Here is a 16,785-nt window from a genome sequence, read left to right as displayed (position 1 = left end):
GGATGGTCGAGGAAGACGAAGGAAGACAGCGGGGCTGGGGGCCACGGCGCCCCCGCTGCGACTTTCAGCGCACATGGCCGTGGGGCTGCCCCCGGGCGCGGGCTCCAGGAGCGGCCGGCGCTGGGCTGCGGCCGCAGTGCGGCGCGCCGCGAGCCGGGCTGCTGGCAGCTTTCCAGGTCGGCGCACTAATACGGGCGATGAGGCTTCACGGCTCCAGTCTGACTGACGCCGGCTGAGCCGCCGCCGCCGCCGCCGCCGCCGCAGCCGCTGTCTCGGTCCCCGCCGCCGCCGGGCCCTGCAGCCGCCGCGCGCGCGCAGCCAGGCCGTGAGTGCGAGGCGCGGGGAGCGGGGCAGCGGGTCCTGGGGGGCGGGGAGGGTGAGTGGACAGCAGGGACAGGTAAGAGATGCCCTCCGCGGCGCGCGCCGGGTTGGTGCGTGCGCGCGTGTTACTGAGTTTGTCCTCCACAAGGGACGGGTTTGAGGCTCTCGGTCCGCGGCTTGGTTCTCTGTTCTCTTCGTCTCTGGGTTTCTTGGCGGAGTCCGTTTGGGGTGGGGCGGGCGAGGCGCCCGAGATGGACGCGCGCGCTCCTCCAGGCCGCAGCCTGCGGGCCGCCGGCACCCGCACCGGCCAGCGGATGCTTGTCCCAAGGCCGGGCGCGGGGCTGTGGCCCGGGCGCGGGGCTGTGGCCCGGGCGCGGGCAGGGGTGCGCGCTTGCTCTCCGCCCCTCCCCTCCCTTCCCCCGCGGACCGGGCACCATGCGCGGGCCGGGCACCCAGGACTCGCGCCACAGGGACCCGGACTCGGAGCTGAGTGCCCGTTCGCAATGACCGGAGTAGAGGGACAACACTGGAGAGACGGGGGTAGGTGTTGTGACTCAGCTGGCCTCACTGACCTTCCGCTTCACAGACTTTTTACTCTGCTTACCTTTGAGGTACGCAAAGTGAAGGGGAGAAAAAAAAGAAAGTTCGAGTGTCTCCGAGTTGGCGCTTGGGTTGTGTTGGGAGCTGGGGTGTTTGTCTTTTTCTTCGCTTGCCATTCGGTGTCAGTGCTCCGCAGACGCGAGAACAGATGTAGGAGACTGACTGACGCCAGCATTGTGATCGGAAGGAGGAGCGCGGGAAAAACACTTCTATGGAGGGCTGATCTCTGACGAGCCTTCCCGTTACTGTGCCTTCCTCCTCCCACCCTTGACAGTGGAAATTTGAAATGGTAGTTTAGAAATACTCTGTTGACTTGTTTCTGGGCTAGAACTGGTACTCTTGAGAAATAATCTACAAATTGTGTAAATCTAGTTTTGGAATAAAATTGCATGTGAATTCTTTACCGAGTCAGGTCCACACCCTCAGAACAGTATGGATTGCTTTTTAATGAATCCAACTTACAAGTACCGTTTCAACGTGCTTTGCCTGATTTCTTGGATGACCTTTTGGAAGTGTGGTCTAGCAGGAATAATAGAGGATAACTTTCAAGTCCTGAGGCATTTATCAGTGCTACTTCCTTGGCCATAACTGAACAGAGCCTTTGGGGCATCCTTCTGGGTGAGTGAAATGCTAATACTACAGGCTTCTGTTCTGACTTCGGATTCCCGTCATTGTGAGGGAATGCTATCGGATGTTTACATTTTTGAAATAGTGATCTATATTTAAAAGTGAAATAAAAATAAACCCCATTCTCCTAACTCCAAATAGACAATTCAATAAGTGATTTTTCCTATGCTTGTAGGAAACCAGGAACCAAGATTTTGGACTGCTTTCAAGTTTGCGGTTATCCAAGAAGGACACTGCAGATAAGACAATGATGTAATAGTTTATAAATAAGGAGCATTTTTAAATATAATGTGACAAGTTTCAAATAATAAAAATAACTTTTAGTGATAATAATTGCCTTAACTGATGGCTAGACAACTAACTGTCTTTAGCAGACAGCCTTCGGCCTCTTAATTTATTCTGACACAACCAACTCCCATTTTTGTGCTTGACTGGATATCTTTGTCAGAGTCTTTTTATGCTTTAGCTCTGTGGTTGCAAGCTGTGTTTAAGAAAATGCCAGCATATTCTTGATCTAAGTAAACTCATTTTTTAGTAGCGCAGTGTGTACTAAAAATCAAAGATATGAACAAACTTTAGGTGAAACCCCTAAGTACTTCACAATTCTCACACCTTTCTCATTAATATTTTAAAGTCAGCATAAGCTTTTGACTTTCTCTTCTTAAAGTCTTTTACTTATGTATCCTCGGTTAAAATATTCACACATGTCAATTTCTGCATCTTTCATTGCACAAGACAGGAAAGAAAAAGAGTTTTCTTTTTAATGAAATATTGCCAAGGATTTCTATAAGTAATAAGCCATTGGTAAACTTCTGGATCCTTTCTAATTCTGTGAGCTGTTGGAGGGGAAAAATCTGTCAGGAAATTATTTCATAAAGATTAAAACATTTAATTTTATTTTTACAAATAGCTTTAATTCTGATTAATGAGAGCACAAATTCCTTTTCCAAAGTAGAGAGAAGTGTTTAATAAGTGGTCACTCTAAGCACTTAGGCAGCTAACTGGTTTATATCCGACATTCCCTCTGCAATAAATAGAACAACAATTTCATCATATGCTGCCTTAATATATTCAAAATAATACTTATCCACAGAATGTAATCTGATTTAAAGGAGAGTAAAGATTTTGAAAAATAAAAGTTTTTTTTTTTTAATTTGCAAAACATACTACATTAAATGATAAAGCTCGAATGAGGCTTAGTGTAGATTTTCTTTGTATTGCTTGTAACATTTAGAGAGGTATTCAGAAACAGGAAAGTGTCCAGAATAAAATAGTAAATATAGCAGAATATTGAAAGCATGATCTCTTCTAATAGTTGTAAGTCTAGGCTGTTGGATTTATATTTCCTTGGTAACTGTTGCTAGTAAGTTGAAAAGTTATTCTAAAAAAAAGCAAACAGTAAATTCATAAGTAGTTATAACAGTATGAACACTTTAGTGATTTTTTTTTGTTAACCCAGTGAATGTCAACGTCATGAGTAGGGACATGACAGAAAATAAACAAATACCACTTGACAACAAATTAACCTTTTAAAATAAATATTCCTATAACTTATGTATCTTAAGAAACATGTACTAACTAAAGTCGTTGAGATTTCAAGATACTCATTAGCATTAGGCATCATCATACCTGTGAGAGCTGAGGTTAATCTCGGGGCGGACTGCACCCTAGCCCTTTTCCCTGACCCATCCTGAGTATCGCATACTGCTCTTCTTGGCTCTTGGCCTCAGGCTTATCCAGACCACTTTTCCAGGCTTGTCTTCCTGCTTTCCTTTCATATTTTATGCTGCAATTAAAGCGCGAATTTTAATCTCCCACACATAACCTGGCTTTCCTCTCCTCCGCACCCGTACTCGTACTCATGCTGAGGCCCAGAACTAGGCCTTTCACTGCCTGGCCACCTCTCACCGGATCCTCAGACCTAGCATCTTCCTCATCATCCAGGTGCCTTCACGGACCTTTCTCTGATGCCCCTGGCTACAGGCATGTCCTTCTTTGAGCTCCTGTGACCCTTTGCATTTCCTACTCTTGCCACAATTTTTGTTGTATTGTTACTCATATGCTCTACAAGTGAGAATTTATTTATCCTCTACAAATGATCCTTTCAGAATCTGAAAAAGGAGGGACTGTGTTTCATCTATCTTTTTATTCCCTTGGTGCCAACTGCAATGCCCTGCATAGTGCGCGGTCAATAATTATTACATAACCCATCTTTCACCGAACCCGTGGTCTCTTCTGAAATAAAATATGTAAAGGAATTTCCCTCGTATAGTAGGTCTTAATAGTTCATCTTCCAAGAAGCCAGTGTTGAACTTGTTTGGAGGCTGCGGCGAGCTTGGCCTGAAACCCCTCCAGACCAGTTGAACCTTCTTCTGAATATTGTGGCTGAGCATTACGGTCAGGAAAGCTTATGAGACTAATTGCATTAGCAATTTTTCATATCAGATTCACTGAATACACAATGGAAACCATTTAGCAAAAAAAAAAAAAAAAAAAAAAAGATTTTAATGTGATATGGCTACCACAATGAGACTAATGCAGTTCCACAGAAAATCCACAGAAAATTGCTAACAAAATATGCTGACCTCCTCCATCAGTAGCCACGTAAAAATTGATACTGTTTTTAGTGTATGTGTTTCAAACTATGCTCACAAGAAAAAGATTGCTGCTGAGATGAGCTGTTATTTTGGTCAGGTTGGATGTATAAAGGGCTTGTTATCAGCCTTGTCAGGAAGCTGAGTCTCCCTTCTGTGCTTTGATCATTATATTACCAAACAATACTAAATCACATCTTAAAATACATCATATATTTAAGAGTTAATATAATGTAAACTATAACTTGTTATTTTGGTATAAATATGCTTCCGTAATATATTTGTTTATATAGTTTTAATTGTGAAGTCCAGTCATCTCATAACCAATCTTCTAAGAATCTGAGATGGACACAAAATTTAAATTCAAAACTTGGAATGCATAAATATTAAGAAACATTATAAATATGAGTGTACAGGATTTTATCACTTGAGAAGTCATAAATACTGAAAATATGTTTTTCCTTTTATTCTCAAACTCACATTTAATTCAAAAACAGAAATAAATGTAAAGGAGACCTACAAATTTCCTCTAAAGACAATTTAGATTTTCTTTTTTAGGGAAGAGTACTAAATATAAAATCTCTCATTTGGTATTCTGATCAAGCCATTACTGGTGGAGATTATTTTTATATATGATTTTCCCCTTGCAGAAACTTAATATTTAATATCTGATCACTTCTTTTTCTTTTTTTTTTTTTTTTTCCAAATTTTACTTTGAGGGACTATGAGTGGGAAATGTACACCCTCAGTAGTGAAATGGGGTTAGTGCTGTTGTAGTGACATGTAGGCTTTGATGTAAAAACGCCTGGATTACCAGGGATGACTACTCATTCCAGAACTCCAGTTCTCCATTTTCGACCACTGGCTGGACAGATAATCTGGGAAGTGCACATGTGCTCTTGGGGCTACCCAGGTACATTGATGGCATTGGAGATTTGTTCTGAAACAGTTTAGAGAGGGTTTGGAAGTAGTGAAAGTTGGACACTGTGAGGTTAGCAACAGCTTAAACTTGCGGATCCAAGGGGCACATCCGTGGGGAGAATGTCTTCTTCCACATAGCCTAATATTTTTCACGTTCAATCTTTTAAATTGCTTGGAAGCTGACCAAATGTAGATTTGCTTTAGTGTGTGTGCATGTGTGTGCATGTGTGTGCATGTGTGTGAGCGTGCACGTGCGCATGCTTGAACATATGCACATGCTTGAATGATTTTTTTACAAAATGCAATTAATTGCAAAACGGGTAAGGCAGGAGAAGATAGACCTGGAACTGTAGATTGGGGCAGTTTATTGAAAGCCTTGAAGGATTTTGTCCTAAGTACTTGTGGGCTGTGGACAGTTTAAAGCAGATTCAGATATTTTTAAGGAGAGTGCAATATATGATAGTTCATCTGAAGTGCTAGGAGTTGCTTTCTGAATTCTTGGATCTAAATTGAACTGACTTGGTAGTAAAACATTTCAGAAAATAACTCAGAAGGATTCACAGATTCCATCAGAGTTTTCCATTTTGTGGTAGACTGTTTGAGACTTTTGTTATTCACATTGCATTATAAATCCATTACTTTATCTTGCCTTTTTTTTTTTTTTGCTAAGAATCACACATTAGAGCATTAGAGTTTCATTGGAGGAGGAAGGAAAAATAGGTAAGTTAAAAGTTTGTGCATTTGGGCAATTGTGGGGTACTGCTGAAAGTAGGTTGGCAGATGCCAAAAGTAACGCCACATCTTTGGGCTGAGGTTAGCAGTATTAGTGGCCACTTGTATTAGGGGTTAAGAGGGTTTTAGTGGACTGGTCAGGGACTATATCAACACTCAGAACATTGTTTTTATAAGAAAAAGAAAACTTTCCAAATGGCATCACAGAAATGAGCACAACTTGTTCATAAAGTGGGACCATCTGTTAGTAATGATGTGAATAATTATTTTTAATGATATGAGTGATTATTAGGAGCCAGTGAATGTGGAAGATGAGAAAATGTGTTAAGCAAAAAAGATTTTAGGCCTGGTGTGGCTTTCTTTCCCTTGTTGATGCATTTGTATTCTTTCCCTATTTTCTAATGGTGATATTTTATCTTTAGGAGTAGAAATTGGATTAGATGTTTTTCAAAACAAACCTTTTTGTACATAAATGCTTCCCTTTGGGCTTATTGGTTAATTATGTGTTTACACAAAGCAGTCATTAGATCGGCTGTGTTTGCAAACTATGGCAAGTTGGTGCCTAAGTGTTATTTCAAAGGAGTGGCACCTCCTGTTGTCATTGATCTAAATGTATTGCAAATATGCATTTTAATTATTTTCAAATATTGTATTGATTATTTATTGTGGTTTTAAAATATTATAATTTTTATGGATGAAGTAATTACGCTAGAAGGTGGGACTAATCAATTCTGGGGGCCTTGTATAGGTTTTTCATTTAGTTATATACTCTGTGCCTGTTGTAGTTATACTCCCTATGAAGACCACAACAGGGCCTCAGGACCACAGCAAAATAAAGCAAAATATAAAATAAAATCCTGGTCTCCAGCCTAATTGGGGGGAGGGGGGTCAGGAAAGCAAATATCAAAGGGTTTATCCAATAATAAGAGTTCTTATGTGAAAAAAATTGCAGTCTATTTGGATTTCTCTATATTTTTCCTGGTTAGAATTTCATTTTTACTATGTGTGAATTTCGAGTCACTCTTGACAAAGATAATTAGAATGATTTCATTTGCGTTATAGGATTTTAAATAGAAGTGAAATAGAAGCCATAATGGTAATAGAGATTCGTGTAGTAAGTCCTTGTGAGAACTTCAGGATGCTGAGGCCTGGAATTGCACTGCCAGGTGTTTTATAGGGTAAGGTAGAAGGAAGGATGAGGCAATTCGATTTTAATCTGTAGGCAAAGAGAACTATTAAATTTTAACCTGCAGTCAAGGAGAGGTATTAATAGTTTGAACAGGAACATCACATAAGCTAAGGGGGGGTTGAAGGATGTTCAAGACAAATCGAAGAAGCACGATGCTTTAAAATGGCCACGTTCATACCTGGCGAAGCTGGTGAGGTAGTGGTGGACAACCATCTCCACTGTGTCACGAATGTTGATGGCTATTAAAAATATGAGCTTCCCCAAACAGCAGTCCATAACACAGCTTATTAGTGATTCTTCTGCATCAGTGTATAATCTTCATCCCTCAGGCAGCCTTTGGCCAGGAAACTCAACCTCCCACAACACACGTAGGTCAATAAAACTTTAAAAATTGCCACACACCATTTAAAAAAATATTTGACATTATTTATAACCTTTTAACACTTTGCAGGTATTTAAATGCACATTGGTGTTTTTTACACCTTAAGTAGATGATTAAATGCACAGGAAGGAGGAAAGCATTATATGATTCTGCCTTTCAAAGTAATTGTATCGCATCAACAAAGCAATGGACTTTTTAGGTCAGAAGTTAGACTAGTTACATAGGGTTTAATAATACAGTAGCTAATGTTATTGATAAAACTTGATTTTACCTTCATTTATGCAATGTTTATTGAGTACCAGACCAGGTGTTTGTGCATACCACTCTGGCATGGCCTGTGGCCTTTAGAAGGAGCTTGGCTTCTCTGGGGAAAACTCAGAACAAACACAAGGAGTCAAGTGTACTGGGAAGGTATATGCTAGGGGCTGCTGGAGGCCAAGGAGCTGTGGGCAGCTGATTAATGCTGCTGCCTGGGGGCCACGGGAAGAGTTTCCAGGAAATTGGCTTCTAGCTCTACCTGAGGGAGGAGCAAGATGTAGCTTTGCAAAGGCCTTCTGGGCAGAGAGGAGGGGAGGGGTGAAGGGCAAAGGAGGTGAGAATTGATGAGGCTGGGAATGTGAATCGAGGAGGCCAGATTGTGAGGAGCCTGGTTTGAAACCGATATTACAAGCACGAAATAAATCATATTCATCATGATATATACTGTTTTTATTCATGTAAAATATATAAATACATGCTTATAGTAGAAATTTGGAGAAACATTTTAAAGCACAAATAAAGCACTTTTAATTCCAGTCCTTGGAAGTAGTTACTGTCCCAGTTCAGCTGCAGTGTCACAGCAAGGTGTGTCACTTAGGAAGGTGACATCATCAGCTCTGGATTTGGAATAACATCACATGAGGGGCCCAACAAGGAGGTGGGCTGGTGAGGGGAGGCACAGGAGTGTGAAAACTAAGTTCTTCTGGCCAGGCTAATAATCAAATTAACATGAGACAGATTAATAGGAGAAAAGGGCCAAAACTTATTACATATGTACATATGGGGGTGCCATAAGAATATGAGACTCAAGGATGCATGGGATAGTTGAGATTTATGTGCCCAGTTTTGGACTAAGGAGAGGGATGCAGGGGTGTGGGATTTCAAAGGGAAAGTGGGCAATTCACAGGTAGTAGAGAAAGAGCAAACATATAAACAAATTCTTGCTGGGCCTCCCAGAAACAATGGGACAGCAAACCGAGAAACAGAGGGAGCCCAACAAACCGACTTGCTTGGCTCCTCCCTGTCTGTCTCACTTAATTCATGCATGTTGAGATAAATATGCTGAGATGACTAGTTCCCTCCCTTTAAGCAGGATTTTTTTTTTTTTAATTTGAAGTCCCGTACGCAGATAAATGGAGAAGGTCAAAAGTTCTTTCTGAGCTTTTCGTTTCGTAATAACCAGCTTAAAATCAATATCTCGAAAGGCTTATTTGGGGTGGCAAACTCTGATCTCCCCTCAATGTAGAATATAGCTTCCCGGAGTGGAAGAGACTCATTGGGGATGTCTCGAATGGGACATAGCTAAGAAATATGTGGCAGGATTTAGTGATTATTTGAATGTGAGATTGAGGAAGAGGAAGGATAGAATTTCCATGGGCTGGTTCTGAGTTGCAAGTGGCACCATGGTCTCTAGCTTGGGCAGATAGATAGTTAGAGGGGCTAGCAACAAATGGGGAATGAAGGAAGTAAAACTGTTTTAAGAAAGCTAATAGGGTCCATTTCTTTCTCTTTTTTAAAAAATTAATAACCTTTACTTTTTAGAGCACTTTTAGTTCACAACAAATACTGAGTGAAAGATACAGAGTTCCCTTGTAGCCTCCACCCCCACGTACACAGCCTCCCCCGTTGTGGGCATCCTCCACCAGAGTGGTTTGCTCATTACAGTCAGTGAACCTACAGTGACACATTATTGTCACCCCAGGTCCACAGTTAATAAGAGCTTACTCTTGGTGGTGTACATTCTGTGGGTCTGTTCAAAAGTGTAATGATACTTAGTTTCACCTGCCCTGGAAATCCTCTGTGCTCTGCCTGTTCACTCCTCCTTCTCCCCAACTCCTGGCATAGATTCCATTTCTACATTCGAACGTATTGCGTTTAAGGATCTGGAGTGTGGACATCCGTGGTGGTCAAATTTTAATTAAAAAAAAAAAACTTTTTTTTTTTTTTTTTTAACAAAAGGGCCCTTTCATCAAGGGAGCCTTATTAAGTAAGGCCAAGCAAAGAAGGCTGCTCTGGAGGAAGGTGGCCTTTGCAGAGGGACAGCCTCATGCTTTGCATTCCTCTGGCGTCTACCTCCTCCTGCCACTCTCATTGCTGTATCTGAGGTTCACTGACATCTCCAGAATTCTAAAGAACACAGTTTGGAAACTGCATGGTGAGCAAGTCAAGCTCAAGGAAGGTCCAGGACCCAGATGCAATGACCTGGAACTCCTGTGCTTTAAGACCCGGTGTGTTTTTTAATAGGATTGTTTCTTTTGTTTGTTTGTTTGTTTTGGTCACTTTCCTTGGAGTTAAGCTGCCAACTTAGATTTCACTTTGCTATCATTGCACCTAGTTTGCTGCCTTAACTTGATATAAACTTGAAAATCATATAAACATACTTGTTTAAACTGAGTTGAAAACGGTTGTTAATAGGTCTGATGACCTTTTCTGTGTAGACTTGATAACATCTGTTTTGCTTGTTGCTTGTTCTCATTATGTTTTGTATAGGTGTAGTTGTTGCCGTAGTCAGATTTCATACAGTGATCACTCCATTTCTGTCAGGGTCTATTTATCCTCTTACCTTCTTTCTTTTTCTGTCTGATCTTGAGAGTACATAGAAAGTATATATTATGGGCTCAGAAATTTCTACCCACCAGATATACTTAGTGAATAGTAGCAGTTAATGCTGACTAGGAAGAAAATGATTACATAATTTTAATTCCTAGTGAAATGCTAATATATTGAGATATTTAAGATACTATTTTTTTGATGTGAACTTTTACCCTTTCCCCCCCTTCTTTGTCTCTGATCTGTTTCTTGTTTTTCTTTTTCCTTTTTCGGGGAGAGGGATGCCTTTTACTTCTGCAATGAGGCATACAAGAGGAATAAGTATTGTTAACACTAAAAAACAATATCCTTGCATTAGCTTAAAGTTTTCAAACTGCTGTTGCATGCATTCTCTCAGTATGAAAGGTGGTGATTAATGTTTCAGCTTTACACAGAAGAGGAAACAGGATCCAAGTGGTTAATTATCTAAGATCACAGTTAGTGATGTTGCTAGGATTTGGACTCACGTCTCCTTCCTGCAAATCCTGTGTCTCATTCATTATATCATGTTGCCTCTTGTTAGTGGAAACACTATTTAACTTGTGAACTCTTCCAAACTTGAATAATAAAATATACGATTTGTGGAGTGTCGTGCAGGATTTCCAAGCATATACTGATAATAGATTGGAAAGCTAAAAACTTATGTCATGCTTTTCCCAAGGTAGTGTTGACGTTCTCTTATAACAGTGTTATGAGTTGTTTACCCTTAAAATGTCCAATTATGCTCTTAATATTCAGAATAATACATGGTAGAAAAGATATAGCATACTACCTTAAATGTGACCCAAAGGATGAGCTGCATTTTCGAGGTTCCATCTTTACTGTTCTGATGCTATTCTACTTCCCTTTCGCTACATTTGGGATAAAAGTATCAAACAGGCAATGGAATGATTCCATCTCCAAAAAAAGCGGTAACAATAAAAAATATTTCTCATCTTTTTATTTTAAAAAATAATTCTGGATCTCCACTGAAACTTAAGAAATGACGTCGAGTCAGCATTGGCTTTCTGAGAAATCACTACGTGAATGGCCCAAGGAACTGTATGTCAGGGAATTTAGTGAACATAGACCAGGGCCTCCCCCATGGCTTCCAATGACATCAGCTGACCTTAGTGCTGCATAGCATGAGCACAGGCTGCCTAGTATAAATTGTCTTGGTTTGGTCAAATATGTCACTTTTAGTATGGGCCTTTTGAGTGAAATTCGGTATTAATATAAAAAAATCAAGCCGTCATGAGAGGAGTTCTATTTTAAATTGAGATTGTGTATGTATTTTATGCACTGTGGGAATTTTGATAAATTTGTGGGCTTTTATCAGACAAGACTCAAACAATCATCATGTCAACTTCCTCTGGGCCACAGTGTACCAAAATTCAGGAATGATGATAAAAAAAAGTATATTTTAAACTTCAAATATTCTTTCACTTTGTTGTGTAGTGTAAGGTAATTTTATTTAACCCAGTAATAGTTTAATGCCATAGAGTCTATCGCATTCCTATTTCAGGAGGTATCATAAAGTCATTTTTATGAAAGAGTGAATTTCAAATCTATTTCAAGGGATTTGAAGTCAAAGAGATTCTGGAGTATTAGTAGATTCTTACACAACTTTAAATGTGAGATGTGGTAGTGCATGAAAAGAAATTTATATTTCTGCTTTTTTACAGAATGCTCACAGTTATTGAATTTATGAATGTTTGTTAAATTTAATTATTTGCATTGACTGAAGGAGTTTTGTAGTTTACATTATAACAATAACTGATTCCAAGAAAATAAAACTCAATAATATTGATTAATGGTATGTAAAATTGCTCTTGGTTGATTTTGAGATAGAAAATACATCTCATTAAAAATAATCTTTCCATATTAGTTCCATATTTTCCCCCTTGTTTCTTAGTGTCGAAGCAAGTGTTATTTTTAAAATAGTACTTTCCTTCTCCTCCAAAACTGCCACTGTCAGGGAAAATTGATATGTTTATGTGAATCAGCATTAAGTAGAAGGACCTGAGAGCCTGGCGGAAAGCCAGGGATGGCATGGGGTGGCGCCCTTCATGGGTGTGGGCCGCTGAAAGGCTGTAAGCCGTACAGTGGTGCCTGCGGTGTAGGTGCAGGTTTCACAGCGTTGTATGTCGTCAGGGATTCTAATTTCTTTCAGGCCCTCCACATACCGATAGCATGTTCTTTTCCATCTCAAAATTAGAGTTTAAAAAAAACCCTCTAATTTCGGCAGAAGGAGACTTTATTTGTAAATTCCCTGGAAGCAAATTATTATAACATTTGGAATGAGACTTTTTTAATTGGGGTAAAATACACATAAAACTTATAATTTTAACCATTTTTAAATGTATAATTTAGTTGGATTAAGCACATTCACATTGTTGTGTAACCGCAGCCACTCTTCATGTCCAGAACATTTTCATCCTCCCAAACTGTACTTGGTGCCTGTCAGCTCCCCGTTCCCCTTCCTTCCAGTACTAATTTCTACTGGAAGTGTCTGCCTTTTAAAGGCTGTTGGATGGATAGGCTACATTTTGTTCATGCATTTATCTGTCAATGGACACTTAAGTTTTTCCCATCTGTTGGTGATTATAAATACTGCCGCTGTGAACACTGGTGTACAGGTACCCGAGTTTTCAATTCTTTAGTGTATATGCCTAGGAGTGCACTTACTAGGTCATATAGTAATTCTGCATTTAACTTTTGAGGAGCTGCCAAGCTGTTATCCTCAATGGCTGAGCCATTTTACACTCCCACCAACAGTGCACAAAGGCTTTAATTTTTTTCACATTTTTGCCAACACTCTTTAGTTTCTGTTTTGTTGGTAATAGCCATCCTAATGGGTGTGAAGTGGTATCCCATGGTGCTTTTGATTTGTATTTCCCTAATGACATCTTTTCCTGTGCTTATTTACCATGCATATGGCCTCTTTGGAGACACATATATTCAGGTGCTTTGCCCACTTTTGAATTGGGTTGTTTGTTTTTCTGTTGTTGGGTTGTAGGAGTTCTTTGTATATTCTGGATATGAACCCTTTAACAGATACGTGATTTGTGTGGAATGTGGTTTTTAATAGAACGTTTCCAAATAATTTATATATGTCTTCCACCTATTTGTCTATGCATATGACTTTTCACAATTAAGAATTAATTTTGTGACATTTCATAACATACGGTCATGTAAATTAAAGGAATCAAATATTTTTTAAATTTCTTTTTCTAAAACCCACCAATCTTAGGTCACATTAATTTTAAACAAATCATGGTTAGATTAGAGGACATCTAACCAGCATAAGAGATAACACCCCAGTGTGTGATACAACACTCAGTGAGACAGCATTTATTCTGCAAATGAAATTAAAAAGGCCATTTGGCCTTTGTAGCTCTAGAAATTTGAATCATTGAAGAAAAATTAACTGCCATTCACCAGTGTCTGTTTTTTTTCCCTCAGCGTCCTCCTCATTTAAAAGTTTTCCTTTGAGTTGAGAGTTGGAAAACAGGTAGATTAGAAATAAAAAAATGTTTAATTGGTTCCAGTGCTGATTTTGACATATCGATATTTTGATAGTTATTAAAAATTCAGCAGTAACTCATAACTAAAAAACAAAGACATTTTAAAAAGTGTAAGAGCTTTTGAACAAGATAAGGACAATATAGATATTTAGTCTCATTTATATGTGGTATCTTAAAAAAAAAGAAAAACCCAAACTCATGGATACAGAGAACTGATTGGTGATAGGGATATAGGCAGAATAGGTGAAGGGGATCAAAGATATAAACTTCCAGTTAAAAGTAAATGTCATGGGATATAATGTATAGCATGACTATTATAGTTAATAATACCGTATTTCATATTTGAAAGTTGCTAGAAGAGTAGATCTTAAAAGTCCTTATTACAAGAAAAAAAATGTAACTGTGTGATGATAGATGTTAACTAGACTTATTGTGATCATTTCACAATATATACAAATATTGAATTATTATGTCGTATACCTGAATATAATGTCAATTATACCTCAATTGAAAAAGATTTTTAGGAAGAATAGATTCAAGGAGAGAAAGAGTAGGAATAGAGTAGAATGACCATGAGTCAAGGTTTCTCAGCCTCAACTCTGCTAGCATTTGGGGCCAGATAATTCTTAGCCATGGGGGGCCTTTCCTCTGTATTGTAGAATATTTAGTAGCTTCCATGGCTTCTACTTACTGGATACCAGTGGTACTCACTCCCTCCAGCCCAGTCATGGCAATCAAAAATATCTCTAGACATTGCTAACTGACCTCTCGGCGGGCCAAATGACCCCCTTTACTGAGGACTACTGGCCTAGGGTCATAAGAGCCTAAGCCAAGTCTAGCAGCAGAATGGTGATATAAAGATGAAAACAAGTGAAATTTTAAGTAAAGAAAAAGAAGAAAATTTCTAATAATTAATGTTTATTAAGCATCTGTTATTTTCCAGACACCAGCACTAGGTGACAATCATTTAACAGAAATAATAATAAATATTTATTAAATGCCTATTTTATGTGAGGGGATTGGTGCTATGCAGAAGACTAAGAGTCACTGTCCTTAAAGGCTTTTTCTTTTAACAGAGCGGGTCATACAGACAAGTAAACTACAAACCAAAGTGAAAATAGTAATAGGCATAAAGTACCAGCTGGGGAGAGAGCTGTCTGTGGATGCCACAGAGGCCTGTGGTGCCCGTGCTGGATTCAAAGGGTAGCAGTTTACCTTCTTGAGGGGGTTTTGTGGTGAGGTGATGAATTGCCCATGGTCTTTTAGTTTCTGAGTTGAAGACCAAGTTGAGGCAATGTTTTCTCCAGGCCATCACCTCTGTTTATGGAATAAAACTCCCAGATCATCGTTAAACCCGAGATGACTTCCCTGTGCAACTAACTGTACGTTTTCCCTGAGGTTTGAGTAGGGTGATCAGCACCTGTAAAACCCAGAGCTGTGCAATTTTAGTGACACTTTATGGACTTCACATATCATTTTGAATCATTAGCAGTGCAAGGGGATCAGGAGATGCATATCTAACTTCCATGACGAATCATACTCTGCCAAATTACGTAGACAACAGCTTGTTGATTTTGAAAAAGTTAAATAAAAGACATATTTGCATTAAGCAGTAGGTGTATTGTAATGGAACATAGAAGCAAATGGGACCACATGGCTTAATTTGTGGAGTAGCAATTTATTTCTTAATCTCATAGCAGCAGTATTTGCCATAATGTAAGGAAAATACAGTTATTTAGTGGCAGTTTACATAATATATTCAACAGTAGTTCTTCATATTTCATTAATTATTTACATTTTTTAAATTTTATATCGAAAGAGAAAGTAATGAGCATCAAAGGAAATTGCCAGTGCATTTATCTTCAGTTGCTCCATGTGGTCTTCAGCTCTGCTGTTTCTTCCCCAGCTTCTGTCCCACTAGTGACAATAGTGTTCAGACTTGCTGAGGTCACTGCCCAGTTATTTTATTTGACTACATGCGATAAAGGTATTTGTTTAACATTTTGTTCAGAATTTTTTAAAAAGGTCAGTATGGTATTTTGGCATTGCAGGGTGTGTTTTCTGATATGATTGTAAAATTGCATTAACTTATCAAGAATAATTATTTTTATATACTAAGAGCTGTGGAGACTCTTAAGATAAGATGCGAAAGCTATTTTCCCTCTCAATTCAAAGAAAATGATTCATTGCTATTCATTCAGTTTCATCTTATCTGTTGTTTTGTTTTTGAAAAAAGATGTTCAATGTGGTAGTAACTAGATGATTTTTAGTTTTAAGCACATTTGAATTACTAAAGACTTACTCCCATTCCAGAGTGGCTGCTGTTGCTCCTGCCTCCTGCTAGTAAAGTTTTGAGAGTCCTTCGGCCCTGGAGCCAAAGCTCGACCCACTTCTCTTCTTGCCGTTTCAGCTCTTCCCTGGTAGGAACCATCCAATCATGGCCTCCTCGTCCTCTCCTTGCCTCTTCTCCTTCCACTCCACCCTTTCCTCTGACTCTTCTCAGGAACCTATTCTTCCATTTAGCAAATATTAAACACCTACTGTATGTTAGGCTCTATTCTGTGTGTTGGGGTACCAGTGAACTAAAGGACAAAAATCCATGTCCTGATAAGCCTATGTTGTGATGGAGAAAAAGAGACAATAAACAATAAAAATAATAAAATATTTGAAAAGAAAGAACAAAGTTGGAAGGCTCACACTTCCCAGTTTTAAAACTTACAGTAATAAAAACAGTGAGTTACTTGGCAATAGGATAGACATACAGATCAATGGCATAGAATTCGAAGACCAGAAGTAAACCCAAATATCTGTGGCCAATTGAGTTTTAACAAATGTGTTAAGATTATTCCATGAAGAAAGGATAGTCTCTTCAACAAATAAAGGTGCTGGGACAACTCTGTGGTCTCATGCAAAATAATGAAGTTGAACCCCTACCTCATACGATATACAAAAATTAACCGAAAGTGGTCAATGACCTAAAAATAAATGCTGCATTCATAAAATTCTCAGAAGAAAACATAGGGGTAAATCTTTATAACCTTAGATTTGGCAGTGGTTCTTAGATAT

At 39.2% G+C, this 16,785-nt stretch overlaps 1 protein-coding gene across 9 annotated transcripts in view; it reads left to right on the top strand.

Moving 5' to 3' along the window:
- The first annotated feature begins 258 nt into the window (after positions 1-258).
- The window catches only part of SMAD9 (SMAD family member 9), a 66,237-nt gene continuing 49,710 nt past the window's right edge, over positions 259-16,785 (top strand). For 3 of the 9 annotated variants that reach the window (XM_016132784.2, XM_016132783.2, XM_016132774.2), the window contains exon 1: positions 878-1,800. The gene's annotated coding sequence lies outside the window, so the exon portion shown is untranslated. Of the gene's footprint in view, positions 398-730; positions 1,801-16,032; positions 16,140-16,785 lie in introns of those variants that run through there. The other 6 variants (XM_036228487.1, XM_036228488.1, XM_016132780.2 and 3 more) reach the window with 6 other exon arrangements.

The sequence above is a fragment of the Rousettus aegyptiacus genome, unplaced genomic scaffold, assembly GCF_014176215.1.
Source record: "Rousettus aegyptiacus isolate mRouAeg1 unplaced genomic scaffold, mRouAeg1.p scaffold_m13_p_11, whole genome shotgun sequence".
NCBI classification, from domain to species: Eukaryota; Metazoa; Chordata; class Mammalia; order Chiroptera; family Pteropodidae; genus Rousettus; species Rousettus aegyptiacus.
The sequence above is the reverse complement of the archived record's forward strand: the minus strand, read 5'-3'. Positions and strand labels throughout refer to the sequence as shown.